Here is a 27,516-nt window from a genome sequence, read left to right on the forward strand (position 1 = left end):
GCAGTATTTTTATTCACAGTCAGAAATGTTGGACGTTAGTGCTCACCCCACTACATGACAACATTACAACAGTATCAGCAGAAAGCCAGATTCTAATGTCACCAGCTAGAAAACTCAGCACAACTACCAAGCCAAAAGTGCAGCAAGCAGCAAGAGCCAACAGAACTCTGGATTAAATGACAAAGGGAAATGGCATTCATTCATGAAGAGAGGCAAGGGCAATGTAATGCAGAAGAGTCACTTAAATTCCGGTGCTATAACCATGCTGAACCCCAAGAATGTACGTAATGGTAAGGGAAGCAAAAATCATTTAAGGGAGAAGACTATTGGGGCAATGCTCTCAAATGACATGATTCATCTTCCCCTTTTTGGGAACCAGGAAAGAAGTAATCTCAGATCAGTGTCATTCAAACACCTTGATGAACTCTCCCCAAAATACAGCAGCATAGGAATCTCCTGTTTCAAAGGTGAAACGTGTGGGCTGTGTGTGTGCGTGTTTTCACCTGTGCATTCTACACATTTGAGAGTGAGAAAGGTGTGTGAAGCTCAGCAGTGTAGTGCTGCTCAAGGTCATCCTCTTTTTGAAACCAGAAAGAAGAAAAAATGACCAAAAGAAATAATCTAGTGGACAGACAGGAATCACGTGACAACTTTTAACCATCTGATTATCTGCTTCTCTATTCCCATGGGTGCACTGAATTTTGTATTATCCGACTCCTAATAATAGTTACCAAAGGAGGGCTTAAGAGTAAAGGGGCGGGCCCGGCGCGGTGGCACAAGTGGTTAAAGGTCCTCGCCTTGCACGCCCGGGATCCCATATGGGTGCCGGTTCTAATCCCGGCAGCCCCGCTTCCCATCCAGCTCCCTGCCTGTGGCCCGGGAAAGCAGTCGAGGACGGCCCAAAGCTTTGGGACCCTGCACCCACGTGGGAGACCCGGAAGAGGCTCCTGGCTTGGGATCGGCATAGTATCGGCCCGTTGCGCTTACTTGGGGAGTGAATCATCGTACGGAAGATCTTCCTCTCTGTCTCTCCTCTCTGTATATCTGCCTTTCCAATGAAAAAATAATAAAAATAAATCTTTAAAAAAAAAAAAAAAAAAAAAAAGAGTAAAGGGGCTTTGGATGGGATATTTCAACCCATTTATGGGACAAGCCACAGAGCCAGCAACGAGTAACAAGGCAATGGACTCAGAGCCCCCACTTGGTTTGACCTCTCTCCATCTTGTTGGACCAGGGAAAGGAGAAAGGTGACACAAACTCCTATCTGGGAGGAACCTCTATGTATGTGTGGTACCCTGTGCTAGGAGCTCTACATCATTACAGCACTTGACCTGGCTCCATAGCATTTTTAAGTAGGAATCAAACTGTAATCTATATTTAGGGCTCTGAACATTCTACCTTTCCTGAAGATGAGGGTACAAATAAACACTTAGCCTGCAAAAGAATAAATCTTTTAGTGGAAAATGCCAGAATAAAACAATAGGAGAAAGGATATGGAAGGCCACTTTAATTTTGAAGTGTCAATATTTTCCACCTGCATTTTTTTTCTTGAGCAATGTCTACGTGGGTATGATTTCATTGTTGACATATATTATGGATATTGCACTGTTTCTGTTATAATATGCTGGAAAAACTAGAAGACAAGATAAGGCCTTGTTAGATGTTTAGCAGACAGAAATGAGCTTTCAGTTTAGGATTTTCTTGATAGAAGAATATCAAAGAAATTCAGTTAAAACGAGAGAGAGGGAGAGAGAGAGAGAGAGAAGAAAATCCTAAGAGAAGAAATCTCCTAAGTCTTTCCAAATACCTAGATCTTTAAATATGTGAATTATTATTTTTAGTGCAGGAACACCTTTTTCCTTCCAGTCCTCAGAGGGTGGAGACCTGCTTTTCTATTAAAATCAAGTTACCCTCTAAATCCTTCTGAGTTCCTACTAAAGCTATAAGTTACAGAGCAGATCTGTCTGAAGGGCAGCCCTTAGGGGGCTCTCATACTTAGGGGGAGGGAGAGTGTGGGAGGACAGGTCAGGACACATTACAATCTTGTTTCAGCTGCAGGCAAACATGGGTATAAATGACCTGCCCAAATCCCGAAGAGCATCGGGGAAAGGAGAGAGAAGACAGCTACGTATCTAGGAAACACACAACTAGTTTTAGGGTTTTAATCCTGGTGAACAGTGCAATATTTTATTATCAAGGTATTTTTGTAACTAGTTTTCTTTCAGTTCATGTGCCTGTATATTCATTAAGAGAAAGAGCAAGGGGGAGAACAGAGAGAAGAGAGGGGAGCGGCGAGAGGATAAAGGGGGTGAAAGAGAGAGGCTTTGCAAGGCACGGAGTCGGGCAGGACACCACCGCCCTGCAACAGCCTCTCTCTTCCCCCCTCTTCTCATATCCTGGGGACCACCTAGGCCCATAGGGTTTGCTGGCTGCTCAGAGTCCCCGCTGAACTGTCCTGCCCCGCCCCAAGGAAGTCTCAAAGCCGACCTGGCAGCTGCAGTGGCAAAGCCCAGCCCCCAGAGCCCACTGCATACGTGGCCTTGTAGCACCACCAGCCTGCGAGGGCTGCAGCAGCAGCCAAGCCCAGACTTCAGAGGAGGAGTTGGGGACGTCAGCGCGCAGGGACAAGTGGAGCAGCTCTCGCCCAGCTAGTAGTCTGCAAATGCCATCATAAGGATATCGATAGAAACGCAGAGAGTGGAGGGAAAGGAGGCAGCGCCCCTACACTTCTTGAGCTGCTTCAGCAAAGAGCAACCCCAGAGCACCCCAGTCAGTGGCTCCTTGAGGAGGGTGCCAAGAGATCCCAGGGCCAAAATCTCTGAGTGCAACCAGCAAGCAGCTCCCAAAGGCAGGAGACAATCGAACACTCCTTAGCTGAATTATTCAGGCCATCTTCACTATGGAATAAAACATTGATGAGATTACTTTGGGAGTGCTTTATCTTGCTAATCCAAATGCTCTGGAGAAGGGGTGATACGAAGGAAGGGGGAGGAAACAAGGTGGAAGGGAAGGGGCTTTGGAAGTTAACTCAATTTGCTCCCCCTGAGCTGACCAAGGGAATCTCCATCTTAACATGTCAGACCCAATATGTTAATTAGGCAGCTGCAGATTCAGTGTGTTCCTGGTAAATCCAGATACTGGCAGGAATTTTTAAAATACCTGCTTTTTCGGGGGTGGGAGTGGAATAAGAAGGGATAAAACCAGGCATGCACTCCCCTCTCTGCAAGGGAGACAATATAACTGGGCATGGGGTTGGGTGGTGCTTATGGATTCGCCTCATTCTTCTAGATATAAAAAAGACTGCTTTTATGAATGTATTCTGCCACACACGAGCATACCTTGGCAACTAAAGACCCTAGCTCAACACACAGATTCACACAGGCACATCACACACACCCCAGGAAATGATCTGCTTCCATACAGAGCAAGTTCCAAGAAAACTCCATTTGGGATCAAAGTCTCCAGATGTTTAATTTAAAAAGAATCTAACTTAAAAAGAATGTTTAACTTAAAAAGAATCTAACAAGCTATTCACGAGGAAAGGAAAACCACCCAGCACCAGGGTAGAGAAGGTTAAAAAAAAATGGAGCAAGGATCCTAGGCTGAAATGATGGGAGGAAACCAAACAGAATCTCACACCCCATAATCACGGGAGGGCAGGATACCAAATGGCCCATGGACACCATAGCCTGAAGGAAGCCTGGATTTTTAATCTCTAACATTTTCAGACAGGTTCAACACTACACACACACACATTGTCTTACAGTGGTATCCTCCACAGCTTCACTTTCATTACCAGATTAAGTGCTCAGGTATAGACTGATATTCCATCCAGCAGCTTTGTATTAGAACCTCACAGAGCAGGCGCCTTAAATACCCAGCCCTTCCTAATGATTGTCAAAACATTAATAAGTAAAGTAGCCTGCAATGCAGATAAGACACTAGAAACAAGACCACAGGGAAACTGGGTGAGGCAAGTAGTCGTTTGCATATTACCTGGTGCCTCAGGGGGAAAGATGGTCGTAGGACTTTCTGCCCGCAGGTACAATCCCAGCAAGGTAGCTCCAGGTGGCTTTCACAGTCCTACACGGATCTCCTTGGTCACTTCGCTGCCCTTTGCCATGGCTCAGCACCCGCATCCTAGGGAGTCCGAGAGGTGGCTCTTGCCACTGCCGCCGCTGCCCGTAGGTCGCGCTGGGTGGGGGATCCGCGCAGATCGCCCCATGAAACCCGCGGCTCCGCGCCCGGGAAGCGGGCAGAGGCAGGGCGGCCGCGCACGCACACACAGACACACACACTCACACTCGCACCCGGGCGCGCGCGCACTCGCACTCACACTTGCACACGCACCGTCGGCCCCGCACGGGGAAGCAGAAGCAAGGAGTGAAATGGTCCTTCTCAAGGCAGGCTGCGCATCCCACCGAGCGGCAAAGAGAACGTTCTCCCATCGCCTTTGATCACGTTTCCTTCAAGTTCTCCAACCCAAATCCTTGCGCTTCAAGGGCTCGTGACATTTTGGTGGTGAGGACCGAGCGCAGGGGAAAACGCTGAAGGAAAGTCAAGAATTTTATCAAACAGTTTGCAAAGCAATCTTTATCACCTTGTTTGTAAAGCAAACCAGCTCCTGGAAGGGCTGAACTTTTGGCTTCAGATGCTGTGGCCCGCCGCGTAAATAGTCTTCCTAGCAAGACAGGAAAGTCTAGGTGGACGGGAGCAAGACGGCTTCCAGACCCTCTCTTGACCTTGTGATGTACCTGGAGGCAGGTTAATACTGCTGCTTTTCAAGTCTCTGGGTAATGTAATCCACACATATATGTCCACAGCCCAGCAATCGCTCCAAATCCAGCCAGGAAAATGGATCTGGGTGTCCCATGGAGGGGCATCGCCGAGTTAACACATTTGCGTCTGGACAGCTGGATAAAAGGCAGACAAATGCATCAGCAAGGCATGCGCGCGCACACACAAACACACACACGCAGACACACATGCACACATTGTACATACACACATACACAGTTATCTGGAAAGCGGCTTACAGGACACCAGAGAGATGCCAAGATGCCTTGCAAAGGTTAAAAAAAAAAATCAGGATTCTTCAGGAAAGCAGAAGGGGCAGAGGAAAAGAAATAAAAGTCTTCTCCGGTGCTTCAGTTCTTCTTTCTCCCGTGAGTGTGTGCGTGTTTCCAGGAGGTTTCTTTGCTCTGCCCCACCCCCGTCCAGTTGCGCTTTTTTTTCCACCTCCCGCTGATAGACCCGACCACGTAAAATGGATGAGATGGGTGGGTTGTGCTCACAGTCCCGATCTTTCCAAAGTCAAGGATGCTAAGGGAAAAGCCAGCTGCGAAGCCATTCACATCCTCCTGGGAAGAAGGCAAACCATGCGCAAACACACGCACACACGCGTGCACGCACGCAAGGCCTGCCTTGGTCAGCCTCTGCCCAAGCTTCCCGCTCCCTGCGCGCCGCTGCACACCGCGCCGCGGGGCTCCGCCGGCCGCCTGGGGATCCTAGGCGAGTCCGTAGCTCAGTCGCGAGTCAGGCAACGCTGACCCGGGTTCCGACCGCGGCCGGAGTGGGCCCCGGACACGGGCTCCACTCCGCGGCGCGTAGAGGCAACGCCGGCTCCCTGGCCCGGAGGAACTGCGCCCGGCGCTGCAGCATGGAGGCGGCGGAGGCGGCGGGCGCGCGGCCGTGAGCCCGGCCCTCACCGCAGTGACGGGAGCGGCCGCGCCGCCCAGACCCCACGAGTCAGGTGCAGGCGGGTACCGAGAGCCGGGGCCACCCAGCTGCCCTCAGTCCTATGGCTCCTCACGGCCCCAGATCTTCTGAACCGCATTAACCCAGGGGGTTTGGAGCGGGTTTGCAAATCTGCAGGCAGATCTGGCTGGCGCGGGGGCGTTGCAGGCGGGGTGGGGGTGGGGGATGGTGGAAGGGAACTCCAGAAGAAGAACGCGAACTTCCTGGGACGTCCCCAGCCTGTGCTAGAGAGGGATGTTTGCTGCTCTCCCACTGTCCCCCCGAGATTACAGCATCCAGAAGCGTCCCCGGGTCAAGCTGAGACTGCTGGGAGCTATGGGGAGAACAGTGCGCATCTTCCCCGCGGAGCAAATCTGAAATGGGGACCCCCAGGCTACACTTTCAGAACCGCCTAGCTATGGTTGCAAATTGTGGTTGCTCACTGCTCTGACGAGAGCGGCTGCTGAATAGAGCATATATGGGGGGTTAACCCTGCCTAGCATCAGACACTGCGAACTCTGTAGTGGACCACGTTTAGTATTTGTCAAGGGCAGAAAGTGAACCCAATTTTCGTCACAAACCGGGCCCTGGCCACTAACTCATCCATCCCCAGAGAAGAGGAGCTACCGGGAGACATAACCCAACCCCAGGACCCCGCGTCGCCTCGGGGCAGCCTGTGGGCTCCCCTAGTTAGGATCCCACCATTCTTACGGCGCTCCTCCGCCCGACTGAATTCATGTTCCCCCTGCCCATTTGTAAACAAAGGGATTCTTGCTGGGAATTCCAAGTGAAACCTAGCTGTTTGGGTTTTGTTGGAGCCACGTTATTCTCTAGGGGTTCGCTCGCCCGCGGTCCTCGATCTTAGCGCCATACATCTGCTTTGGCCTTCCCGCCGACTCACAAACCTCTCTGAATCCAAAGGGAATGCAGGAGTTGGGGCTTTGCAGAGATGTTCTTTGCTAATAAGAGGCCTGACAGAGCCAAACGTGGGTGGCCTCCCGGACCTGGGAGCCCTTGCTTTTTGGCGACCCGGCAGAGCACGGCCAAGCTGTACGGTCGCCCTGCTGGTGCACTCGCGCGCGCATCCTCGAGCACACCCACGGGCTCACCCCAAGCGCGCACTCGTGCACCCACGCAAATAGGACGCCTCTTTTCGAAGACAGCCCGAGGAGTGCAATGCTCCAGGAGGAAACCGCTCCCACCTCCTCTGCTCCCCTGTCCTCCAGGTCTGATCTCGAATTTAGACAATCCAGCAACTGCTCTGGCCTCTTTGTTCTGGAGCAGTGCGGCTCCCGGCTGCAGTTTCCTCCACTCAGCCCGGCTGCAGGTCGGGAAACTGCACCTGAAGCCAGGACTCCGTGCATCGCCTCGGGAGCCCAGGCCGCTGGGAATCCGTGTTTGAAAGCTACCCCAAACAAGCACGCCAAAGGGTCAGTGCGGACAGTCACGCCAGAGAACACACTGAAGTCCAAAGTCTCCACTAAAAGTCATCGGCGATTTCTCCTGCGACTTCCTCTTCCCTGAAATGGAAACTGGGGCGTCCAAGAAGTCGTCAGCGTGGACCAGCGGCGAACCTAAGAAGCCGACGCCCGGAGACAGCGGCGAGGAGAGAGTTCCCATTCCTGGGTTCCTGGAAACTTGGCTGCGGTGGGAACTTAACTGGCCGGCTGCAGAGTTGCGGTAGCGCTGGACCACCGGCTGAGCCCAAGAAGCATTTTCAAATCCGTGAGCACGTGGGGGTGGGAGACCGTTTTCCTGCAGGATTGTCCCACTTGCTCTCTCCCGGAAAATGAAAGGAACCGCTCCAAGTCTGGGAAAAAAGGATGTGCGGTTCCCTCTGGAAAACCAAGTATGAAGAGATATGGAGTGAAATCCAAAGACCTTGTCTGTTGGGCTGACCTTTGTTGGATTGGTTCTTCCTTTTCTTTTTTTCTCTTGTTTGTCTTTCCTTTCTTTCTTTCTTTTTCTTTCTTTCTTTTTTTTTTTTTGGCATGTTTTTGGTGGTTTTCATGGTTTTTCTTTTTAGTGATATTTGGACCTTGGTATGTTGGAGGAGGCAAGCTTAGCCAGAAGTTCAGCAGTGGAAACAGAGCAAAGTTCAAGTATGTATGGTGCTTTTAGGAAAACCGAGTGAGGGGAAGAGTGATGGAGAGCGGGAGGGGGAGGGAGGAGGAGAAGGGGGAAGGAGAATTCTACCCGAGGGAGAAGAAACCAGGAGTTGTGTAAAGCAGAGAACAAGGTGCCTGGCCTTTCCGTGGTCTTTCATGCTACAAACCCACCGCCCTGACAAAATCAACCCTCCTGGCCTCCGTAGACATTGTGTCTTGTGTTTGAAAGTGGTTTCCTCTGCTTTCCTGATCTCACTTCATTTCTAGAAAACAACCTCTCCTGAGACCAGACGCCCTTTGCTCTTCAGGGAAAGCTATAACTAACCATTATTTTTTTTCCTCCCCTCTACATCACAAGCTGATGACGCTTTGCAAAGGGAGAGAAGCAAAGCTTCCCTTTTGGTTCAATCATCCCTAGAAAGTGCAGGACTTCCAAGGAGAGGCCTGCCCGCTGTCACCCCAGAGGACATCACTACTGCCAGAGGTGACTGTTCAGTTGCTCTCAAGCCCCATTAGGGATCTCTGAAAACTACTGAGTTTTAAGTTGTTGCTGTTCTTCAAGCGATTATTATTGATAATAGCCAACTCTGCCCTTGGTACACTTCTAAGAATTTAAACAACTTCCTCTTAGAAGAGTACCTGTTAGTATCTGAAAAGAATCACATTTTTAAAGCAGATGACTGCCTGAGTTGTCTTAAATTTGTTCCCATATTCACTGTCGATGTCAAATTGCTCACTTTACAGAATGATTCAAGATGTGGGAACAAGATGAATGCTTGCTAATTTAAGAGAATCATGGAAATGTTTTATCATTAAAACTGGGAATATCAAAAAAACCCAAATTTCTTCTTGTAAAGGGCATTATCTACTCTTTGTAAAAAGTAATCATGAATTTTATGATTTCTGTGGATTAAGGAACGGGGCAAGTCATCCCTGTACTTCTTTTGTTTCACGTCTACTTGGGAAGTTTATTTTGCTCTAAATACATCTTCAAATCACTGCTGAGTTGTGAACTTTTGCTTCTTGGTACCAATATAGGGTCTCTGTTAATCCCAAACTGGAAAATCATGTGCAGAGACAAGATCACGTAAGTTTCTTGAAATGAAGGACTCGCATGTGGAAAACTGAGGCAAAACAGAGGAAATTAAATTCAAACTATGGAACCATTTGCATAGCTGGGCTCTACATAGTTTGAAATGTAAGAAGTCTGTCTAAGGAGCATGCTTCTGATATACCTCCTCATAAAGTTTGAGCATACAGCATATTTTGATAATTCCAACTTAACTACAACAAATCATGATTCCATAGCTCTGGCATTCTTAGTAAACAGTCGTCAATTATTTTGAGCCAAAATTGAATCATGTGCATTTAGTATTCAATATCCCTTTCAGATACAGATGATTTTTTTTTTACTTTGGTTTATAATTATTTTTTTAACTTCATTTGTATAAAACACTGAGTGGCATCCCCCCCTCATATGTTTATTATTTATGATTAGTAGTTCAAAATACTGGTGCATAGAAGAGCTAGGAAACTGTGACTAGCACTGAGAATCCAGCCAGCTACAAGGTGAAAATTATCTATATTTTACTATGAAAAGTTAATTTTATTCCTTCATTTTTTGAAAATATATATTTTTAGGAAGAAGATCATACACTAGGCAAAGGCTTTTTGAAAGAACTCCAAAGATTAAAAAAAAAAAGGTTGAGTTAAGGATAAGTACTACTAGTCAGAGGACATATATAAATATTGCAAGTAACAAGTAAATATATGTTATAACCATCATTTTCCCTGGTTCTCTGCTTATATTTTCCCACTAATCCCATGTTATTTTTTTTCTGGTGCTGTCATTTAGTTGTCCAACAGCCCGTAATTACATAATTCTATGTAGGAATGTCTGATACAGAGAAGATTAATACACATTAATGGTTTCTTTTCCTATCAAAACTCCTACTTGAGCATATTTCATGGATCCAATTGAACACGTTATGCTAATCCAAACTAAGCATAAGTGAGTAGCAATCTGTCTGCTTTGGGAATATAAAGCCAACCTAATTTATGAAAAACACGGTTTCTAGAAAAAAAAATGTGCTAATGTGTATAGTAAGCAAGTCTTCTCATCATTCTTTGTGTATCCAGTTGGATATTAAGCATGCCACTGCTTTCCTACTTTCCTTTTTGTATTTTTGATCACATTATTAAGCATTCAATCCTAATTTTTAGCTTCTGAAGAAACTTTTTTGGTTGTACGTATACCTGTATAAAGCATTTCAGGAAAAATTCACTAACTTTACTGTAACTTTACTGTAAAATGAATCTAGATATGAAATAATCATCTTGAGAAGCCTGAATTGTTGTGGCTTAATTTTTGAGTATAGCTAGAAATGTCAGATCATAATAGATGGCAATAAAATACTGATTGAAGGTCTTTGGACTTCTTTAACATACTTACATTAAACACCTGGTTTTGGGCAGTGTAAAATTGTTTTTGCTTAGTTATACATTTAGTTTGCTGATGTTTATTCATCTCTAAAACCATCATGTAATTTCAGGCAGATGGCTAAAAGTTAGCAATATTATTAGGTTTTCCTTTAGGCCTCCATAGATTTCAGAATGAAGAATTAATTTCTACTTGTTAAAGATGAACTCTCATGCAATTAAGTGAGTTTATCTACACGGGAGCAGATAGTTTCAGAATGACAGTATATTAATATAAATTATTAAAGTATGATTTGCTTTCTAATCATGACCTCTTTAGAGAGAAAACTGAGTTATGCTGCATGCCTTTCCTTGTATTTCACATTCGTAGTCTCCCTGTCCTTGTAACTGCAATCTTTCTACTAGCTTGATGTCAAATTTCTGTTGGATTTATTACACAACTCTTAGCAGCTACCCTGTCTGTCATGAAAGGGAAGCTTTACTGTAACTGTTTGCTGCCAGGCTTTTTCTTCCATACAAGTCTTTATTTCAAGTCTTTATTTGCTTATTCAATGAAAATCCACTGGGCATCTTACTTTTAGCCAGTGCCCTCTACCAGGCAAAGGGAAAAGAAGCTGTCCATCATGATTTTGACCTGTGTACCCCACAATGCTTTCCCATCTAATGGAGGCTAATGGATCAAGTGCAAATTGCTGCAATAAGTTACTTTTATGTTACCTATTCTAATCACTCACCAAGAGCAAGTGCTTGCTGTTCTGAGATCGCTAAAATCACCGATCGACACTAACACTACTTGTTGAGTTGTTAGTTTCTGGCTTGATTTCCTCATACTTGAATAGTCTTGGGAGACAGCTTGTAAGGTGAAATTGTGACTGTGTGTGCATTTATTGATTAATTTGAGAGAGAGCGCGAGAGAGAGACAGAGAGAACTATCCACTGGTTCACTCCCCAGATGCTTCAAGAACCTGGATTAGTCCAAAACAAGTTCCTTGCATAAGTGGCTGGGACCCCACTCTATGAGCTAACTGCTGCTTCCACCTAGGGTGCACGTGAGCAAGGAACTGGAATTAGAGCTGGCACTTCAATACAGGCAATGCAATATTAGGTGTGTTCTCAGCATTGTGTTAACAGCTAGACTGATTGCATTACCTTGGCTAAAGTTTCTTACTGCAATAAAAACAACACGCCATATTATTCAACCATATTTTGGAATAGAGCAGATCTAGGCTTGAATTCTTGTTCTGGGGTTTGTAACTTCAGTTTTGAATATCTCTTCTCTAGCCTCAGTTGCTAGATTTTTGTGCCTATAAAATAAAAATGAGAATATCAAGCTTTGGTGATGGTAGACAGATTTTAAGGGATTCTGCTCCATAAACTAGTCTAAAGACATATTCCACAGATGTAACTTCTTTTGCTTATAATTAGTCCATTTTTTAATTATAATAAATTATAAATTTTACTGAAAGTATATTATAAATAATCCCACTTGCCAAAAAAATCAAGAAAATTTACTCAGGGTGGGCATTAGCATACAGCAGATTAAGCTGCTTCTTAGGGATTCACATTCAATTTGGAAGTGACAAGTCGAGTTCTAGATACTCTACAGTTCAAATCTATATTTCCGCTAATTTATCTGGCAAGGCAGCAAATGAAGACTCAAATACTTGGGTTCTTGCCTGCCACCAGAGAGAGCAGTGTGAAATTGCTGGATCCTGACTTTGGAGATATTGCAAGTATTTGTGGAGCCATCAGACAGTGTTAACTCTCTTTATTCCCTGAAACTCTGTTCTCAAATACAGAAATGACAAATTTGAAAACAACTACTCATAAGGCAAATAAAAATGCTGAGAAAATTGACTAAAGCATTCTATCCACATGTTTATGCCGAATACTTGAACGATTTGATGAGGGGCTTATTAACAAAATTATGCTACCCAATTTGCTCTTTTAAGACAATATTCTCCAACAAAATGTTTCCTGGAATTTGTTTTTTAAACTGGTGTCCTATAAACCGACGCTCTCAAGAGAGCAGCAGTTGCATCCAAAGCATCTTCCTTTTGTCTCTGGTTCTTGTGTATATTGGTGTATCTGAGGTAGCCAGAGCGGAGAAAATTGTATAAATAATCCCCAACATTCGATGATTCTCTTCATGATTTTTCAGCTTTCTGCTGTATGTATCTCAAGTGATACACAGGCAGTAGAAATGTTACTTAATTTTGAAATGTGATCTCTTTCAGGGCTGGTAATATCCTCTAAGCTCTGCTCCTGTGATGTCAAATCATGATGAACCACAGTGTCAATCAGTCACTAGGTTATGTATGGCTTGAGTAAACAATGCTTTCTAGAGTATTGGGTAGTTGAGCTATGATGTTGGGTAGGCTAAGTTTATTAACACAGTTTTGACAAGATATTTTGAACTGACAATGCGTATTTCAGGCCTTTGACTCAGTGTAAGTCAAGAAAGTTATAAATTACATTAACTTTTGGAAGCAATTAAAATATGTTGGTAAACATTAGACAACATAAAAATAACATGAAAACATCATTGAACATATCCAAATAGTTTTGAGATCGCTAAGTTGTTTTTTTTGTTTTTCCGTGAGCTTTTTCAAGTGCCCTTGTATATTTTAAATTCCGTACACTCCAATTTACTAAAACTCAGTAACATTTATCTTGTAGAGCATTTATTTTAATTTTCTTAAATAAAAGTTTCACTTGAAATGCAAATAGAGACAGAATGAGAGATCTTGAATTCACTGATTTATTACCCAAATGTGTGCAATAACCTTTTTGAAACAGGTTGAAGCGAGCTGACCATAACTCAAGTAGAGAGACCACATGTGTGAAACACATCCACATACATGGGCTGTCACTTGCCACCATCCTGGATGTGCAGAACCAGGACTTGGATCCAGACATTCTGACATGGGATGAGCTTGTCAAGCAATGGCTTCCCTGCTGCACCGAACTCCAGTCATGAAAACATGATTCTTTGTAAACATATTTGTTGGTATTTTGTAATGGTGCTAAGCAACAATATATTTATACTTTCTTTAAATCAGATTTATATCATGCCATTATAATTTTAAACCATTACCCATCTGCTTTCTTTTGTTCCTTCATGTATATGTAAAAACTTGAGTTACTATGTTATGTTGGGTTTATTTTAACATGTTTTGACATATTGGAAATATCCAGCTGGAAACTTCTTAACACCAAAAAAATTATTGAAAAATTAACATAAGAATTTTTAGGTTGTAGGAATGTATTAAATACTTATAGTGGTTTTATAAATAAGAGAATGGAAGAGCCACAGAAGAGCGAGATTGAGCCAGGCAGTTGGCATAATAGTTAAATTGTTGCTTGAAACAAGGACATAACATATTGGATTGCTGGATTCAGTCTCTGTTACTTTCCCATCCACTTTTCTGTTACTGTGCATCTGCAGAGGTAGCAGATGGTGTATTGTATGTTTGGGCACATACCATCTACGTGGGAGAGACCTGGTTTGAATTGTAGGTTCTTTGCTCTAGTCCTCTGATGCCAGGATTTTAGAGAATGAATACAGGAAGTATCTCTCTCTTTCTCTTCCCACTCCCCTTTCAACTAAAATGAAAATAAAATTAAAAAAAAATTTTTGAAGGGCAAAAATAAGAAGAAAAAAACCTGTGGCAACTTGTGAGATTGTAGTTTTTCTGTATCTTTCAAATATATGTGGCAATAATAGATTATAGTTGGCTTTTTACAAATTTAGGGATTTGTACATTTCTGGAGAAAAAGATGCAAGATTGTTTTGGTTTTCTGTTGTGCTGATAAATGTAATTAAGACTGCAGAAACATTGACACTAAAGCTATCTAGTTATTAATTTATTTACTCATTTATTTATTTTTGTCAACAGTGTACTACACCATGTGTCACTATTGCTGTTGACTCCATGCAGTAGAATGTGGTCTTTTCTCAAATTTTCATTGACTTAAAAAGGGCACTATATGTGCAAAGAAAACAAAAAAGAGGAGGAGCAAAGAATTAAATTTAAGGTAATGGTTATTAGAACAATAAACACTTCCATGTATGTTCGAAGGAATTATTTTAAACCCAAACACTATTTTCAGAAGAATTGGTTTATATTCTTTATTTTAAAACTGGTTTATATTGTATATATACTATTTTACTATTTCATTAATGAGAAAGACATCAACAGATGTTTTCATATGAAATATAAAATTGTGCATGAAAGATGTTTATACTGCTATAAAAGATGCCTTTTTCAATCTGCTAAAAGAATGGCATCGTAAACACTAACATTGCCTTTTATGTGAAAATATTTATTATGAAAAAACTAAATATCTTACCGATTTTGAGATGTGTATGTGTTTCAAACAGTGAGCTTCTTGAATAAGTTAGTTTCTTTTTGTAGTGACCTTATATTGGAAACTTTGATTGGATTCAGAGGTTCAACACTCTTCATTTAGAAAATTGCTAGTGAGCTATGAGATGGATTCCCTGACCTCCTGGAATCACTTCTTCTTCTTGTGCTCTATGTTTATGCAATACAACAAGCTCATCTTGCCTGCTTTTGGTATAGAAAAGCTTCTGATGTATCTTTTCTGAGAAGACACTGTTTTATAGTTGAAAAGCATTCTTATTTTCCAAAGTGGAGACACATAGCTATGTCTTTGCTTGGAATCATAGAATCATCTCTCATTTCTTCAAATAGCTGTAAAAGAGGCTTCCAGAAATTTTTTGGATAATATACCCCATTCCCCCAGGAATTAATTGGGACTTTCAACTATTAAATAATGAAAACAGTCTATGCATAGTGACACTATGCAGATTAATTATGTAAATGGGAGCGCACAGTTGAAAAAGGAGTTTATTTTTTAAAGTGCTTGAGAATTTGGATAGAGAAGGTTAAATTCTGAATCAAAGCAACATAGTAATATGTGTCATAATTTGAAGTCTTATGAAGAAAGCCATTCATTTAAGTGAGGCATGATTTCTGAATTTCTTGACATTGAAGCAAGGTACAGTATGAATTATAATAATTCTGAAATTGTACCCTTCCTTGAAAAGAACATGATTTATATTATAAGTTAAGACATAGGCTAGTTGTCCATCATGAGGCTCTGAAATTCAGATTTGCCTTAGACTGTACCACCAACTTCCTGAGTGGAGGCAGATCACAACACATATTTTAACACTATATTCATAATGAAGCATTATTTCTGATAAACATTGAATTCATATTCTGTCAAAAAAAGACATATAATAAGTGCATGAGGTACAGTAAAAATAAATGATTATGGTAAAGGGCATGGGGGTATTTGTGTTTTTCCAAAGAAGGAAATAAGCAATTATTTGGTGGGTCAGGGAAGGTTTGCAAATATAGACATTTTAATCGATTAACTATAAAAGGTAAATGGAAAAGATCCAGATGGCAGAATTGGCATCAGATAAATACAAACATCCCAGACACCCGAACACTGAGGGTAATATAGCACAGCCTGGTTCTGGACATGGAACTGCTTGCATAGATTGTATTTTTAAGGATTATACTTCATCTTATTGTCAGCAGGAAGCTATTAAATGGCTTTATTTTTAGAAGGATCATTCCTGTAGCATTGTATATTATGGAAGGATGACCAAGTTAAAAAAAAAAAAATAGAAGAAGGCTGCCTAAAGGGAAATTATGGCCATTTGGGTGAGAAATACAAGTGTATGCCTATGAAATGGCTGGAAAGGATCAAATCTGAGTTAACAAAGAGTTGGTTTGCTTAAGGCCTAATAATTAATTAGATTACTTGTCATGCTGATTTGCAGATACCTCATTCCCAATTTCCTGGAATAATGAGGGTATTTCAGAAAATTTGTGGGGCACATGAAATTAAAACACTCTGTTTTGGTACAAAATTATGAAATAATCACTTTTTAAAAGCATAACTTTTTGGTAAAGTTCTTAGACTGTGTATAGATGACTGTCTATGAAACAAAATGGAAACAACTGAAGAGTTATGAGCAAGTATGGAATTAACCTTTCGCTTCACTCTCTTAAGTGATACAGAGGGCAGTGCCCTCTGGGGTTGGGCGTTGGCCTGCTCTTCTCTAATTGACTTAGCTTTTTCATTCAGATCAACTCTTATCCTGCTTGATCACTGGAGAACATGATCTTAATATGATACTCTCATTTAACTTTCCTGATTCATATTCCAATATTATAATACTGCCTTCTTTCTAAATCCCAGATTCATTCTCCAGATGAGGAATTAAAATGACTCAGCTCTACTCGGAGACAGGGCAATCTCATTTGCTAACTATTTAGTAAATAGAATTTTTGGTAAATTTTTTGAAGAGTGTCAAAATAGTAAAGTACATACTGAGATCGTCAGTCTGCAGATATGTGGATATAGGCAGCTAGTTTGGGCAAAAAGCACTAATTCATTTTTTAGATGTAGTTAAAATGCCTGGAATACAAAAACAAAAGTTGTCAGGCACCATTTAGATAAATAAGTTGAGCAATCAACAGTGATAATAACAGTGATATAAATGAAAAGCATTCATTTATAGACGATCGTCAAAGCATGGGATTGTGTGAGGGTGAGTAAATGAGCACCTCTGACTGAAGATGGACGCAGAAATACAAACGAGTGAAAGAAGCAGTGATGTTCGGGGGACTGGTTCAGGACTATCATGAACAGGATTTGAATCTATAATTGGGACACTAAAGAGCTATTTTCCCTGCCACCATGTTAGAACACAGGGAGAAGTCACCTTTTACAAGAGGAAAGGCCCTCAACATATTCCAACTTTACTGGCATCTATTCAGTGACTTCCAGCTCTCCAGAATTGTGCAAAACGTGTCTCTGACTATATACCAGTTCATATATTCAATCTATTTTCACAAAAGTATACATATTTATGGGATACTGTTGGTGTTTTCATAGAGTGACCTAAATAGTCAAAGAGTTGCTAAATTGCTAGATGAAGGTTTGCAAAGAGCTCAGAGAAGTTTAACCAGCAGGCACTAACACCAGGCACAGGCAGGTGCACTGCTTAGAAGAGTGATGGAATCAGGGACAGATAATCTAATCTGGATTCTTATGCAAATACTTGTATTGTTGCATTATTAGTTTTATTGATTTTTTACTAAATTTAGAGAAATGACATGTAGTGAAACGTTTAACTGTCTTTTGTAGTGCAAATATTCTGTATATACCAAACTATGTAAAAAGAATCTAAAAAAAAGGGGGAAAAAATAACAAACTCAACTATCATTTACAAAACAAGAATATGTTTCTATATATGTATTCTATATATGGAGAATTTCTATATATAAACTAGAAATTGACATATATATTTAAATTAATTTATTTGTTTCTTAAGTGATCTTACTTAGTTGATTAGGGCACATAGGGTCAAGGGCTACAGAAAAGTGGGTAATAACATTGTTTCCACACTAATATCATTTTTCCCCCTGTATCTGGGGTCAAGGGAGAAACAAAGGGAAAAGCCCCACCTAGCCTTCCACCCATACCAGGTCCCCAATGTGAAACACGCTCCAAGGGTCCTGCACAAGCAATTTTGATAGTGCAACAGGTCGGAATTGCTGCCAATCTCGCCGTTCCAATTGTGATGAAATCTATTCAGAATCCACTGGCTGACATAGTCTCTTCATGGTTGGGATTCTAAGATCAGCAGTTCAGTTTGGATCTCCAAAGAAACTTCATCTGAGATGTTCCCAAACCTGCTTCTTGTGTGAAATTTGCCAGTACAGGGTCTGGCACAGTCCTTCGCCCCAATCAGCTTATGCACATGCCGGTCGTTGCAATTGCTGGGTCAGTTCTGTTTCCAGCCCTGTCTTCCACTCCAGTCAATGGGAATTGTATTCCAGCTTGATTCTACCCACTTCATACTCAGTCCTCACGCAAACCAGTGGGAGCTGCAGCCTAGTTGGGACGAATCCCCATAACCCCTACCAGGCCTGATCCCTACCCTGGTTTCCTGCATGCTAGTATGTACCACATGCTTGTTCAGTCTGTCTCTCATCCCATTTAGCTGTCGTATTTGTCAAAGAGCATCGAGGTCTAGTTCAACCCAACCAACCTACTATCCAGCCCACACACATACTGGCAGGTGCCTTTCTGTCTAGCCATTTCTGTTAAGTTAAATGCCAGAACCACCTGGAGAGTGCATAATCCAGCAGTTGGAGTGGTCTAGTAGGAAGATGGCACCTACCTTGTGGGTAACCACTCCCACTGGAGAGCACTAAAACCAGGACAGGGGCAGGGGTGACATATATTTTTAAACTATGTACTTGATCAAGCACAACATTAATAATTGGATTTAAAAGAAAGAGACAAAACAAGACAGTTCAAACTGACATCTGTTTACCTGTCTCCAATATTTCTTCCACTTTTAATGGATTTGGATAACTACAGATTTTTCTTAAAACATCCCACATGAACACTTTGCTTTTCCAAGGACAAATAGTTTATGAAGGTAATATTATGATTACATCAAAAACACTTTATAATGCACGAAGCAATCAATCAAATTTGGAAGGGTTATCTGACAACAATTTTCAGAAAACATTTCATGTTTTTTTAGAGAAAAAGATCCTTTATGTTTTTTTTAATGAATTGAGTCTCATAATTTCATAAAAATTTTAATAATGTTTATGAAAGGTGTTTAGGTTTATTAATCAGGCATAGCCCAATCCATGTTTCAAATGTCTGAATGATACTTCAGTGTCCACGTGCTTAGCCTTGAAAAGTCAGTGTTGTTAGTGATTTGCCCTTTAGGAACCGTGCTTCTCTTCCTCTGGACCCTGGTATAAGGTTTTCTTTACCAAGTAAATGTATCTCTGTAATAATTTATACATTTTGAGTTTTTAAATTATAGATGTTTTGTGTTCTTTGCTGGTACCATAGAACCAACATGTTACAGGCGATAGATACCTCACTAATTTGAGAAATGTTATGGGGCATGCATGGCAAAAGGCAACCATGATGCTGGTAGTGTTTTATGTAGCAGCAGGCGTTGCAGATCATACAGTGCTGTTCAATGGCTAACAATTACCTTGGCAAAGGAAAAGAAGAGGTTTTCATAGGCAATCCCCTACCTACATTTTTTGGCAAGCCCTGCCAATTACCATGGTTGAAATGAACTGACCTTGGCCAATTTAAGCTATCAAATGAGATCAGTGAATACAATTTTTGAGAGATGTACATAATTGGCTTCAGCTCGCCAACATTCTGGTCCCTGCAACTCATTGCCTCACATGGCTGCATTAGTAAATACTCAAACTCTTGGCGAGCGTATTCGCCACTAAATATTCTCAAGAAATCTACACCAGTTGTGATATTTGTCTTTACGTGGTTGAAAGAGCCTGGGGAAGAAGGAAGCCATATCTTTGAATTAACTATTTAAAAAAATAATAATTTCTTTAAAACATACTTTACATTTAGTAGACTATGGAGTAACTCATTACACAATGAAAAAATACCCATATAACTCTTGCAATTTATATCACTATTGTGATATTCTGTGTAATTTACATTTTCTTTCCTGGAGCCAATGCTGATTTTCCAAAATTTTGTTTTAAATAAATCAGTAAAATTTTAGAACATTGGATGAAGCATTAAAAGTGTTTAGTTCACATCTTATATAAATAATTTCAGAAATAAGCCTGTATGCATATTTTTTTTAGAAATTTAAGGATTCAGACAATCTGAATTGTCTGAAGTAAATAATATCAGTTTCTAAATTGAATGATTTGTGGAATCATTAAAACCTGAGTAGAGTTGCGCAGCATTTTTAACAATTTTGTAAGACTGAAAATGAAAAATAAATAGCTGTTCAAGAATTGAGTCAATTTAATTTTGGAGAGAAAATGCTGACTACTGTTAAGTGATCAAAGAATACAAAACCTTTCAAAAAAGACCACAAGTAGAAACATGTCACTTTAAAGCATCACAGCAGAGCAATGCAATTGTTTTCTCATCATATATTCAAAAAGCACAGACTATCCATGGTATTTATTCCTCGTTTCTGGATGAATCCTAAACACCTTAGTCATGTTCAGTGTTCTGCGTGGGTTCATACTTTCTCAGAAGATTGTGTTAAAACAATGCATACATTTGGAACAGGCATGCCCAGGGAAGGATTTGACTTCTTTACCATAATATCCAAAAGAAAATACAATGAACTAAACGTAAAATAGACATTCTTAATATTATTTATCACATGAAGAATCTGTTTTCATATTCTTTAGTCTGAAAGATGGGGGAGCTGTTGCATTACAGAAAATCCCGGCTAATTCTATTCTTGTAGGCATATTCCTTTGATTAAAATCATTTGTAGTAAAAACGACCCAAGCTTTTGTAAATGACTTTTAAACAGGGGTCATAGTCTAATGAAATTGTGCCTTCAAATGTGGTTCAATTATTGTAGCTATAAAATCTTGGTTACCAGTAATATATTTAGTAATATATTTAAAGTGAATCATCAATTCTTTCTGTAATGTTAAAACATATTGATTCATATTCTATTTTTGGACTGAAACATACTAGAATTTTAATAAGAAAGTTTGTGTATCTGGGCCAACATGAAAATATGTTTCTTTAAAAATAAATGCTCTTTTATTGTTTAGTTATGTTCCTTCTAACACTCTGATAGATCAGACAGATCTCTTAATCCCTGTTAAGGGTAAGTGAAAAAGAAGAATTCATTACAAATTTAACCTTGAGTAAATCCAAGTCATGAAAACAGAAGTAGAATGTCTTAACAATTTAATCCTACAATGTGAATGTTGAGAGGAACAAAAGTATTAACACTACAGAAGAATAACCTGAAGTCATTTTCTAAACGAGTTTGGAAACCTGGTCATGAACAGCTAATATTATCTCATATTTACGAGTTTTTTGTTGTGAAAATAAGTTTGGCAATTAAATCATATTGCACCCACATGAAAACAGAACAAGGGTTCTTTGCAATATGCAATTATTTTTCTCTTGCTTGTCCTAGTATTGCTAGACCTCAGGAATGAAGCAGGATATCAGCATTCCATTCTGGAGTTAAGGAACTGAGATACACAGGAGTTATTGTTTTCTTCAAGTTGTCCAGGTGTCTGTCACTCATCACTGTGTTCTGTCAGTGTTGCTCCTTCTACATTTACTTTAAAAATGAAAAGTGAAAAACAATGACCTATTCTCTGCAGCATTATTAAAGACAATGTGCTTCAGAGACACTTTTCTTCACTGAATATGAAACAAATGTCACTTCTTGGTCTCTCATTATTGCTTCAGCATCCTGTCCACTTTTATGAATGACATTTATTTATTTATTTATTTTTAACTTATTATGATTATTATCATTTTATGATACAGTTCCATAGGCCTGGGATTTCCCTTATCCTCTCCCCAAATCCTTCCCCACCCCACTGAGTTACCCTATACCATTACTATAGCATAGTTCTTAATACACAGTCATATGTCCATCATTGCGGGCATGGACAATGGCAGAGAGTCCAACATCCTATTGTCAAGACAGAGTAAACAGTTTCATTGGGAGTCCATCTTTGTCTGGAAGTAGAGATGCATACTGCATGGTATCTTCATATCTGGATACGATAGTCCCCATTACACAGTTACTATAAATCTGCTTAAATGAAAAGCCGCAAAACATAATAAACATCAGGAAGAAAAAAGAAATTAACAACACCATGAAGTTAAGTAACATGCTACTGAATGTCTGATGTGTTGCTGAAGAAATAAAAAGCAAATCAAGAACCTTCTTGAAGAAAATGATACTACTGTATAATCTATTAATCATTGAAGAATTTGATCAGAAGAAAGTGTTTCGAAGAGATGAAACTAACAAAAAAAATCAAAGTCCATGAGATATAGTTTCTGCTGATCTTTATTGGGGAAATGTGTCTCCTGCAGGCAACAAATAAATGGGTTTTGTTTTTTAATTCAGTCTGCTAATCTTTGATGTTTGGTGAATTTAAGCCATTTAGATTCAGGGTTAATACAAATAGCTGGTAATTTGGTTCTGTCATTTTAGCAATGGGTTGTTCATTGATTTAGCTTGTTTATTGATTTTACTGGGATGTTTTTCACATTTGCCTTTAGCTTTGGTGGGTGCTATTCCTTTTCTCTGTCAAGAGAACATCTTGAAGTATCATTTGTAGGGCAGGTTTGGAAGAGGCATATTCTTTTAACTTTTCTTGACTGTGGAAGAATTTTATTTCATTTTCGAAGACAAAGGAAAGTTTTTCTGGATACGTTATCGGGGGCTGACAGTTTTCTGCTTTTAGAATCTGGAATATGTCGCTCCATTCTCTTCTGACCTGTAGAGTATTCACGAATTGAAAGACACTATTAAAAGGCCAAACATAAGAGTTATGGGAGTTGCAGTAGGTACAGAAAGAGAAGCTGGCTTTAAAAATGTATTTAATGAAATTATAAGGGAATACTTTTCTAATCTAGAGAAAGAATTGGGAAACAGCATCCAGGAGGGGCACAGAACTCCCAATAAGGTTTTAAAAAAAGCGATCTTCACCAATACATGTGATAATCAAGCTCTCTTCAATTGAACATAAGGAAAACATCCTTAAATGTGCACGTGAAAAACATCAACTGACATATAGAGGAATGTCAACTAAACTCACAGGAACCCTCTCACAGGAAACTCTACAGGCAAGAAGAGAATGGGCTTTTGTTTTTAATGTTCATTGTGCAGTCCTGAGACATAGCAGGGGGCAAGGGGATTCTGAAAGATTTTTTCAAAGATTTACTATTTTATTTTATTTTTTATTGGAAAGGCAGAGAGAAATATCTTCCATCTGCTGGTTCATTTCCCAAGTAGCCACAATGGCCAAAGCTGATCTGAACTGAAGCCAGGAGCCAGAAGTTTCTTCCAAGGCTTTCAGCCAGGCCTGCTTTTCCAGGCCACAACCAGGTACCTGGATGGGAAGTGGAGCAGCAAAGACATGAAAGTGGTGTCCATGTGGGACTGAAGGGAGAGGATTAGCCAATCAAGCCATTGCACAGTTCCTGAAAGACTATTTCAGTGTTGGCTCAGACATTTGGCATGATGATTAGCCTGAAATGTCTAGTGGGCATCCAACATGAAAAAGAGAATAAGTATGGTGATGTAAAATGTATTAATTCATTTTATGGCCAGGTAAACAAAGCTTAATGCGTAAGACTGCTTCCTTCCAGTCAGTTTTACTGAAGCCAGGCAACTAACTGATATACCCAATGTATGCAAATTTACCACAATTGTTCAACACTTCTGTCAGCATACATCATAATCTGAAGGAAAAAAAATGCCTGCCTGTTTAAAAAAGCATAAATGGATTGGATGGCATCTAAAATATCACCTTGGATAAACTTGATATCCAAATTAAAAGAATTGGAATAAAAACATGAACTGTTGGCAAGATTATAGTTACAACTTATTTTTTCTAAAGATTTGTTGATTTTTATTTGAAAGGCAAACTTACAGAGACAAGAGAGACATAGAGACAAAGAGAATGAGAGCCAGAGAGAGAGAGAGAAAGGGAGAGAGAGAAAGAAATCTTTCATCTACTGTTTGACTCCCCAAATGGTTGCAACGGCTGGAGCAGAATCGATCTAAAGCTAGAAGTCAGGAATGTTTTTGGGATCTCCCATGTGGATGCAGAGTCTCAAGGCTTTGGGCCAGCCTCCACTGTTTTCTGAGGCCATAAACATGGATCTGGATGGGAAGTAGAACAGCCGGAGCTAGAACTAATGCCCATATTGGATGCCAGTGCCACAGATGGAGGATTAGCCTATATGCCACTGTGCCATCCCCTACATATTACATCTATATGTGATATATATTACATAAATATATAACACATATTTATATAATAGCTTATACATATCTAATTATTATTATTATTATATAACTAATGATATCTAATAATGAGATATATATTAAAAGAATTATAACTTGGGACAATTTTTAAAAACTAATTTCTCAAATAACTTGGTGGTAGTCTCTAAGACATGGGTCTCACACATTTTAATGCAAGTTAAGCTTGTTAAAACCATTGAAGCATATCTAAAGCGTATGTTTTATAGCACGTGAATTTTATAAGTTAAATGACAGGAGTTTGGGTATATGGTGTTATCACTTGATAGAGACAATGAGCAGTAATTCAGCACTTATGTGCATTTGAGACAGACACCTACACAGAACTAATGACAAGTTTTAAAAGTCTGAAAGATACTTAGGATGGTATTGAGGAAGGTAGCTACAGTCAGAGGAATGGGATCTGAAAGTTTGTTTCCTATGTCGGCCATATGTCAGTATTATGATTTTTGCATGATTGACTTAACCTCTTTTTCTTCAGCTGTAGCATGCAGATGACAATACCCACTGCATAGCTGATACAATCTTGAAGTAAGTTAACACATCAGAAAACAGGAAAAGCGTGTAGATTAATAATGGATGCATTATGTAGAAATACACAGAAACTCTTTGAATCTTAAGGAAATCTCCATACATATGACTTTGGCTTGTTAATGTTGTATTCAGGCAAGCAGCCTCTAGGATAAACATAAATTTATTTATTCTAAGTCCATAAATTATCATGTTAGTCAGAAACATCTTGATTCAACCACAACTGTTATTTTATTACATATTGAGTGGACCATAATTTGTATTCTTTCATAAAAATATAAAGTCAATATTACTAATGCTTTCTTGAGGTTTTTTAAAAGCACTGTTCTTTATTTAAGACTAGAATATCTGGTATGTTATTGATTTCTAAGAAAATCTTTTTAAAACTCAAATTTAGATCACCAGCATTCACAATTAGGTACTCTGACTTCAAGAGTATCTACTACCAAACCTTCTTTGAATTCACCATTTTAAAGGGAACAGAGTATTAATTATTGGGTGAATACTGCCACTCACTAATTGAGCCAAATATCTGCATCCTGCTATTTATGTGTCACTTTTGTGTGCTATGGAAGACTCGAAGTGTTTTTCACCATTAGGGGATTCTTGCGGAGGCCTGTGCATTAGCTGATTTGGCTAAATCTTCCCCCTTCAACCACTGGTATCCCATAAGGGCATATGGGTTCCTGTCCTGGCTGTTCCACTTCCCATCCAGCTCCCTGCTCATGACCTTAAGCAGTGAGGGATGGCTCAAAGCCTTGGGACCCTGAACTTCTATGGGAGACCCTGAAGAAGCTCTTGGCTCCTTGCTTTGGATGGGCTCAGCTTCAGCCATTGCAGACAACCTGGGGAGTAAAACAGCAAATGAAAGACCTGTCTCTCTGTCTCTCTTAATACTGTAAAACTGTTTTTCAAATAAAATGAATAAATCTTAAAAAACAAAGAGGTTTCCCCATCAATAACATTTTTCTAGTTAATACTATCAAAATGAATATAATTTCAGGCCCTGCTATCATTTATTTGAGTTCGAATCTGGGAGCACATCATTTAAGCCTTCTTTATATAAGTATCTTCTACAAAAGAAAGCAATAGTATTGCTTAACAGTTCAACTATATGCAGAGAATTTAAAATGGTGCTTGGTGCATGGTAACTGTTGAACATTAGCAATTATTTTTGTGTAAGATAATATCACATAAGAAATTCCATGGAGGGGCAAGTTTAGCTTAGTGGTCCAGACATTGCTTAAGACACTGGAATCTCTTATCCGATTCCTGCTGTCTATTAGATACCTAGCTCTGTCTCCTGACTACAGCTCCGTTTCAATGCAAATACTCAGGCCAAGATGATGATCAGGTCATTGTGGGAATCCTGGATTGCCTTCTCGTCTCCCATCTTGGACCCTGGCCACTCCCAGACACTATGGACACTTGGAAAATGACTCTAACTCATTCTGCCTCTTCACTTTTTAAATTAAATTAATTTTTAAAATAAAATGGAAAAAAAACCCTACATGCACACAGATATTCCAAAAACAGGTATGGAAACTATAGCTACTAATTACTGAAGATACAAACATATTTGTTATATAATCAAAGTATTCAAATCAATTATGTAACTTTTCTTTCTCAGATGGCTTCAATCTGAAAAGAGATTTCCTTCTTTATTGTGAAGGTGAGGAAATTGATATTACGTGGATAAGTATATCATAGCTGTCTGGAGATAATAGTTTTTCTCAGAGGCAGAATTGCCATGAAAACATCATTACGGGATCAGATCTTTAGATATGACCTCTTGAAAGTTAAAAAATATCAGGACAATTCAGGCATTTGCATTATTAATTCCTCAACATGAAAAGGCTAAAAGTGAGCCTGCAGAGAATAAGATAAGAAAACAGAGAGGAAAACTTCTTTCCAATGAAGAAAATTAGATAATTTTTTCCCATAAGGCATTAAATCTATCTGGAAAACAGATAAAAAAGAAAGAAAACCAGTTTCGAAGAGAATAATTAGCCCAAAGCCACAAGTCAAAAAGCTGTTTTGTTTGTTTTCAAATCAATCAAATCAAATTCTGAGATGGTTTTCCATATTCTCCTTAGTGAAAAGAAACATCACACTAATCCCCATGTGAAGAAAATGTTGAGAAAATATGTCCTCCCAACAAATTTACAGATGGCCACAAAAAATTTCAGTTGAAGCATTTTGTTGATTTTGAAATATGCCAACTTTTATTCATTAATACACTTGATGACTTTGTGATTCCAGAATCCTTGAACAAGTTTTTAGAGAGGAGAAAATCAAGGTGATCTCGTTCAGGAACAGCCTTGGAGGAGCTTGACGGGGGAAAATGCTCTCAAATTATTGGTCATGAAGAAATGCTGATTGTTTTCTGTTCTTTGAAAGTAGTAATGGCCCCAAGTTAGATCCACATTGCTTTCTGAGTATGTCCTAATGGTTGGAAGGCATGGGACTTGGACAGAACAAAGCAAGGGAAATGATGAGAATCTTTTGGACAACGTATGCAAATAGACCACACACCATGAGTTAGGGCTAGAATCAAATATTTGTAGACATAGAAAGATGCACTCCAAATAAACAAGAGAAGGAAAACTCTGTGCTTTATTAATCGGGTCATAAAATGATTCTCCTAAAGGTGGAAGTTATCTATGATCATGATAATAAGACTTCACCACAACAAACTGACTTGGTTATTCTGTCTGCTAAGTACCTGTCTTCTAGCACAGTAATCAATACTGAGTCCCAGAATGGATATTAGTTTCAAGAAACCTGTACCGTGAATAT

General features: G+C 40.0%; 1 protein-coding gene across 1 annotated transcript in view; it reads right to left on the reverse strand.

Moving 5' to 3' along the window:
* LRFN5 (leucine rich repeat and fibronectin type III domain containing 5) overlaps positions 1–4,934 on the reverse strand; it is a 191,609-nt gene extending 186,675 nt beyond the window's left edge. The window contains exon 1 of the mRNA XM_040969002.1: positions 3,997–4,934. The gene's annotated coding sequence lies outside the window, so the exon portion shown is untranslated. The remainder of the gene's footprint in view (positions 1–3,996) is intronic.
* Positions 4,935–27,516: the final 22,582 nt, after the last annotated feature.

Source organism: Ochotona curzoniae, unplaced genomic scaffold (assembly GCF_017591425.1).
Source record: "Ochotona curzoniae isolate NIBS_2020 unplaced genomic scaffold, NIBS_Ocur_1.0 scaffold_4701, whole genome shotgun sequence".
Taxonomy (NCBI): Eukaryota; Metazoa; Chordata; class Mammalia; order Lagomorpha; family Ochotonidae; genus Ochotona; species Ochotona curzoniae.